Source organism: Octopus bimaculoides, chromosome 1 (genome assembly GCF_001194135.2).
Source record: "Octopus bimaculoides isolate UCB-OBI-ISO-001 chromosome 1, ASM119413v2, whole genome shotgun sequence".
Classification (NCBI taxonomy): Eukaryota; Metazoa; Mollusca; class Cephalopoda; order Octopoda; family Octopodidae; genus Octopus; species Octopus bimaculoides.
This window is the reverse complement of record NC_068981.1, coordinates 19,696,129-19,703,628: the sequence shown is the minus strand read 5'-3', so window position 1 is coordinate 19,703,628 and position 7,500 is coordinate 19,696,129. Positions and strand designations below refer to the sequence as shown.

The window sequence follows — 7,500 nt, the reverse complement described above, 5'->3', positions numbered from 1 at the left end:
GGACGATGTTCTAACTTCCGATATTTCTAAAGCTGCAATCTCTGGTGCTTTGAGAACAGTAGTCCTTGTGGCCTGTTGCTGCCATTGCTGCCTGAGGTTTTTATCTTTTCATTTTCTCAAGCTTTTCTTAAATTATCATTACTGCCACATGTCTAGCAATTGAGATTTCTGCCTTGCACAAGCAACCTGAAATCTTTCTCTCGGAATCCAGCACTGGATACAGCTCTGGAATTATCTTGACGTCTTCAGAGGACACCAGGATTTGTATGTCCACCGAGATCTCACTCGATCACATATTGCCATAAGTTAAGATAATGTTGACTATCAGCTCATATTGTTCCAAGAAATCTACAACGATGCAAAGGCCAAAGGTGTCTATGGTGTCTTTCATAGAGAGCCACGTAAGTTTCCGTCACCACTTTTCTTTATTACACATTGGAAGATTCACTAATATGCAGAGGTGTGACGCTCTTACTCTTGTCTCATTGCTTCATTGTCATTTTTAGAACCAATGCATATAGTTCCATATGAATTTCCTCACCAATATAGTCGCCACTTCGTGTATCAACTGGAACCACCACCTACCATTGTTTGAGAGGCAAAGCCTTGACAATGCACAAACAGATTACATTCTTTCTTTCTTGAGCTTGAATGTATTGTTTCGAGTGAATGCATTAGTTTTTATCGTTACGCAGTTCAGCCACACTGTTTCTCTTTCAGCCAAATACTTCTTATCTAAAGTTCGTCTGTTGTAAATCGCGTTGCTGAGAACGAGGTTAGTCTACCACTTAAATACAATACCGTTTTCGATTTGCAAAATTTCTTTGTGCGTATGTGTGCGTGTGTGTGTGTGTAGGGTTTGCCGTCATCATTAGAGTTGTTGATGTTTTTGCCTAACATATCCCCCCCAAATAACTCTCTCTAGTGATACGAACAATCTTTTCTCGATATTGCATTTTGCTACAAAAGAGATCGTTTTTGTTATTTCGTATGTTATTTCAATTCCGTTGAGTTACGTTCACCTTCAGCTTGTTTGCTTTGTTGGATGTTCTGTGACACGATATTGTATCTGTATATAGACAAAATAAGAAGAAAATAATATTTGTCTAAAAACAGACACTTTTTGTCTTAATCCTGTGTAAGCAGATTTGTAAGATGCTTCCAGCCTGCATAAATGAAAATAAATTCATAATTCATTCGTTTGAAACTTGGTGAAATCCAGAGCTTTGAAGAGCAATTCGTAAAAAAAAAAACGTCTAAATAAATCGGCCATCAAATATTACTAATAATAATAATAATAATAATGATAATAATAATAATAATAATAATAATAATAATAATAATAATAATAATAATAATAATAATAATAATAATAATAATGGTGATGATGATAATGATAATAATAATAATAATCATAATAACAATAATATATTTTTTAGGCTGTTGCATGATTACAAAAATACCTACTACAGAACAATGGTAATCCAATAGTAATATCTACGAAACACGAACAAAACAAATTAAAACACAAAAAATGTGTCTTTAACGAAACCGAGAAATAGAAAATAGTGGTTGAAATGACAGATATGAAGAAAAACGAGAAGCATCAACGGAAATTGTGGAAAGACTAAAATATAAGCTAAAAATGTGGCTGCAGATTCCCATGATAAATTAATGACAAGAAAATTCCCTACCATGGTCAATAACTAAAAGAAAAGAACAGAGTGAAGAAGAGAAGGAAAATTCGTAACACTACTGGGAAGTGCAGGACTCAAAGCTGAGAATGAAGGGTTTTTGATCGTGGTACAATATCAAAGCCTTCTCTCCCTTTTACCAGAAAGCATCAAAAACATGTAATAAAACAAAATATAGCAACTGCAGATTATTTGGAGGTTGAGAAGAAACAGTCAACCACGTTACCTCGGACCACCCAGTCTGAGGCAAAGTGGAATACAATTAGAGGCATGACAGATTTGAAACTTGTATTACAATTATTTCAGCATTACGAAAGGCCAGCAGAAAAAGCGGTAGCTAGGCATTCACCAAAAGGGGTCTCAGAGAATGAAAAAGTGACCAAATGCTAGGATTTGCCAATACACACAATCGAGAAGCTCAAAGCATCTCCATTGGATATTGTTGTCAAAGACATTCAGGAAATACTTCTTATCGAAGTATGTCTCAATACATAGTGCATCACTGAAAGAACTGGAAGAATTATCAAGATCTGGTGATAAAAACAACTTAAATGTGTGGGCCGACAACATATATAATCGCCATAATAATAACTACATTGAGAATGATAGAAAATAACCATACAAATGCTATATCAGTCCTTCTTCTTTAAAACATCGACTCTCCTGTCACTCTTCCCTGTTCCATGCTTTACTTCAGGAAGGTTTAACGGTATCATCAGCATCCCTTAATGTGAATTTCATTTTACGTCGTCCCATGCATTGTGGCACCTCCCTACGAGCACCAATTCGGCATGCTTTCTTATCTAGTCCTCACCTGAAGGCCGAGCACATAATTCCTTATTCTTTGTTCTTATCAAAGGAAACATGCCTTGACTAGCCTCGTCTAAAGCTTCTTTCGACTTTGATAGAATATTCTTTTCTACTCTAGGCACAAGGCCCGAAATTTTGGGGGAGGGGCCAGTCAATTAGATCGACCTCAGTACACAACTGGTACTTAATTTATTGACCCCGAAAGGATGAAAGGCAAAGTCGACCTCGGCGGAATTTGAACTCAGAACGTAAAGACAGACGAAATACTGCTAAGCATTTTGCCCGGCGTGCTAACGTTTCTTATATCTTTACTGCCCACAAGGGGCTACACACGGAGGGGACAAACAAGGACAGACAAACAGATTAAGTCAATTATATCGACCCCAGTGCGTAACTGGTACTTAATTTATCGAGCCCGAAAGGATGAAAGGCAAAGTCGACCTCGGCGAAATTTGAACTCAAAACGTAGCGGCAGACGAAATACCGCTAAGCATTTCGCCCGGCGTGCTAACGTTTCTGCCAGCTCGCCGCCTTACTTTAATAAAATATTGAATCTCCACGTGAACTTCACGATGCAGAAGCATAGCGGCATAGTCTTTTGTGACGTACCATGGTCACATTTCTTTCCGTTACTGGATCCGACGCACATTTAAAACTTTCCTTCCCTTTCTAATGCTAGTAAAGTAGCTTGCAAGTATGCGTTATTGCTGCCCGCACTTTAGCTTATGTTGCGTAAATTTCCCTTTTCAGATGTCAAGTTGTGACTGTATGTTTGTTCGTGTATAAGCTTTTTTTTTAAAACTGTTTTTCTACTTTTGAATTCTGCTTATTTCATCTTTTCTTTTTTAATAATCGTTACCGTGCATTCGAAAATTATTTCAGTGTTTTCTTTAATGGATCCTGTGTTGTTTTTTTTTTCCTGTTAGTACCCTTTACTACGTCTTTAATGGAAAAAATTATATGGAATAGAAGAAAAATAATTTCGAATGGTGAAAAGACAGAACTTTTGTGTACCCAAGGTATTGTGAAGAATGCCACACGTCTCGAAGTTCTCTGATGGAAAATAATCCAATAAAGAAACAATTTCATCCAGAAAAACTTGGTAATAATTCAATTTTTCGGAGCGGTCTGAATAACATATCCGTTCACACCAAAACAAAACAACAGAAACAACAACAACAACAAAAACAGCAGCAGCAGCAACAAAAACAGCAGCAGCAGTAACAACAACAACAACAACAACAACAACGCTACTTTTAGGAGAATAAAATATTTCAATCATACCAAAAGAATCAACAGGGACGTTAACAAAAAGAAACGCTGCAACACTAAAATGCAACCAACGCCAAAGGATTATTCAAAGATGCTGAGGAGGCTGTGGAATAAAGACAATCAATACATCATAAAAATGCACAACGGAGCAGAGAGGAAGAGGAAAATAGCATAAGAACGTCGCAAATGCCATCCACCATAACCGGCAAGGAACTCACGAATAGATTAAGAACTGCAAGCAATTGAAAAGTATCTGGGATTGAGAAGCTTCACTCTGTTTCTGGCTGAACACCTGATCAGTAATCATGGGTATATGGCAGCTGCATTTAATCAAGTGATAAGCAGACCAGAACACCTGATTGACTGATGGAGAAGGAAACTATATTAATTCCTCAAAATACAAATACCGGAGACTCGCAAAATTATGGCCCGGTAAAATGCTTGCCAACAATATATAAAGCTCTTATATTGACACTATACAAAAGGCTTGTTACACACAAGGAGAGCGATGTGTTATAAAAAAACAGAACAGGTATCGGCGGAGAATATATATCTGTCAAGAGCAGCTACTTTGTGAAACGACCAATAACAGAAGAGAGTAAAATGACGACAACAAACGCTAACATTTGGTTATTTGTGTAAATTATGTATTAAAAAAAATCAAACAAATAAAATAATGTATCATGCGTTTGCTCTGCATCTCGTTTGTATATAACTATGTATGTACATCACTACATATCTCTGAAACTTATCGGCTGGATTGACTACAGAAAGACATTCGATTGCGTTTGATAGCATTCCCCATTCTTGGATATTGGAGACATTCTACATAAATAATGCAGCTCTAATAATCACAGAATAAATACATCAAGCATATTATATGACAAAGTGGGAACAACAATATCAGAACAAGGCAATAGGGAGATATTTAAGAGAAGCCTGATAACCATAAGAAGAGTAGTCTTCAAAAGAGGACTCATGATTCTTTCTACTTTTTTTGCCGATATCTTACTATCAATACATTTTAAACCTGTTGAATGAAACCACCATTCGGTACATGTATTAGTTTCAAATTTTGTTAGAAGGCTAGCAATTTCGGGGAAGTGAGTAAGTCGATTATGTCGACCCCACTGATCAACTGGTCCTTATTTTATCGAGCCTGAAAGGATGAAAGGCAAAGTCGGCCCTGGACGGGATTTTGAACTCAGAACGTAAAGGTGGACGAAATGCCGCTAAGTTTTTTTACTGATGAGCTAACGATTCTTGCAATTTTGCCGCCTTGGCGGAGGTAAATACATTTTCTTCTACTCTAGGCTTAAGGCCTGAAATTTTTGGGGAGGTGGGGGCAGTCGATTACATGTCCCCCCCCCCCCAGTACGCAACTGGATAAAAGGCAAAGTGCCCGATAGGATAAAAGGCAAAATCGACAGCGGCGAAAATTTGAACTCGGAACGTAAAGACAGACGAAATACCGCTAAGCATTTCACCCGGCGTGCTAACGTTTCTTATTTCTTTACTGCCCACAAGGAGCTACACACAGAGGGGACAAACAAGGACGGACAAACGGATTAAGTCGATTATATCGACCCCAATGCGTAACTGGTACTTATTTAATCGACCCCCGAAAGGATGAAAAGCAAAGTCGACCTCGGCGGAATTTGAACTCAAAACGTAGCGGCAAACGAAATGCCGCTAAGCATTTCGCCCGGCGTGCTAACGTTTCTGCCAGCTCGCCGCCTTACTTTGCTAGAATATTCTTTTCTATTTTGGGGGGAAGGAACCAGTCGATTAGATCGACCCCAGTACACAACTAGTACTTAATTTATCGAACCTGAAATGGTGAAAGGCAAAGTTGACCTCGGCGGAATTTGAACTCAGAACGTAGCGATAGACGAAATACCACTAAGCATTTCGCCCAGCGTGCTAACGTTTCTGTCAGCTCGTCGTCTTGACATAGGTAAGTATATTACGAACCATCTATCTCCTCGATATGAATAATTTGAAATTATTTGAAAATGGTAATAGTGAGCTGAAAAACAAATTATCGTTCATAAATTCAACACGGAATAAAAAATATGAAGTACGGGATTAAATAACTAAGAGAATGCTACTGTAAGAAGAGGCAAATTAATTCAAACTTTGAATATTAAATTAGACATAGACACTGAAAACAAAAAAATCACCCCAGAAACAACTTCACAAATAGTATTAGACGAAATTGATAAAATAGAATACATAGAAATTCAGAAGCAAATTCGGAAAGTGCTCTTAAGATCAATCATGCAAGCTAAATATTAAAAACAAAATACAGTGGTAGAAATAATAAGTATACATACAGCTGCCTGCCTGCATAAATACATACATCAGTGCATCCATGCATGCTTGCATACGTTGGCACTCCGTCGCTTACGACGGTCGAGGGTTCCAGTTGATCCGATCAACAGAACAGCCTGCTCGTGAAATTAACGTGCAAGTGGCTGAGCACTCCACAGACACGTGTACCCTTAACGTAGTTCTCAGGGGTATTCAGCGTGACACAGTGTGACAAGGCTGACCCTTTGAATTACAGGCACAACAGAAACAGGAAGTAAGCGTGAGAGAAAGCTGTGGTGAAAGAGTACGGCAGGGTTCGCCAGCATCCCCTGCCGGAGCCTCGTGGAGCTTTAGGTGTTTTCGCTCAATAAACACTCACAACGCCCGGTCCGGGAATCGAAACCGTGATCCTATGACCGCGAGTCCGCTGCCCTAACCACTGGGCCATTGCGCCTCCATGCTTGCATACATACATACAAGATCATACACGTATTGACATAAGTTAATAAAAACACAGAAAGGCACAGTCACAAACACTGAAGTGGTGAGAGGTAATGATATGTACGAGATGCAGTACCCGTTTACCTGCCATTGTAGTAGAACCAACTCAAATGTCCCCTATTGTATAAAGAATGTTGTTAAGGAAGAGTAGTTGAGAGTAAGTTGGCACGTGTGGGGAAGGGTGGAACGTCGGTTTGAACCCAATTATATTCTTTTGTCTTACTTTTAATCCCTTTATTTCCTAATTTATACATCTTTTGCAGACATCATTATCAAATGACACGCAACTTCCTGACCCTTCACGTTTTCTCCCACCGCCTCTCTCAACCCAGTCTGTTTATCTATCTATCTATCTATCTGTCCGTCCGTCCGCCTATCCGTCCGCCTACCTGTCTGCCTACCTGTCTGCCTGACTGTCTGCCTGACTGTCCCTCTCTCTGCCTCTCTGTCTCTCCCCTCATTCTTCCTCTCCTTCTTTCTCACTGTATCCACTGCCTTGCACATTCTTCCACTTACCCTTTCACTCCACAACACTTCCATTGTTTTCTATCACTCCGTATAATCTCTCTCTTTTTTTTTGTGTGTGTGTGTGTGTGTGTGTGTGTGATGTCTATTCCCATTTTCAAGTATATTTTTCTTTTACTATAATTCTCACTCACTCTCTGTATACATGTATGTATGTATGTATGTATGTATGTATGTATGTATGTATCTATCTATATAAAGAGAGAGAGAGAGAGAGAGAGAGAGAGAGAGAGAGAGGTGATCGATTGTATTACAGAACAGATATTAAGTGAACTACGGAATCAGTACGTATGCATGTATGTATTTATGCATTTGTTTAAAATATATATTACGAAGGCAATATATATTTTAAATATATAAAATTCTTATATATATATATATATAT

General features: G+C 38.5%; 1 long non-coding RNA gene across 3 annotated transcripts in view; it reads left to right on the top strand.

Annotated features, from left to right (window-relative positions):
• LOC106873595 (uncharacterized) overlaps positions 1–7,500 on the top strand; it is a 93,385-nt gene that overhangs the window by 72,913 nt on the left and 12,972 nt on the right. For all 3 annotated transcript variants that reach the window (XR_001409897.2, XR_008263431.1, XR_008263430.1), the window contains exon 3: positions 3,431–5,733. This is a non-coding gene — a long non-coding RNA (uncharacterized LOC106873595). The remainder of the gene's footprint in view (positions 1–3,430; positions 5,734–7,500) is intronic.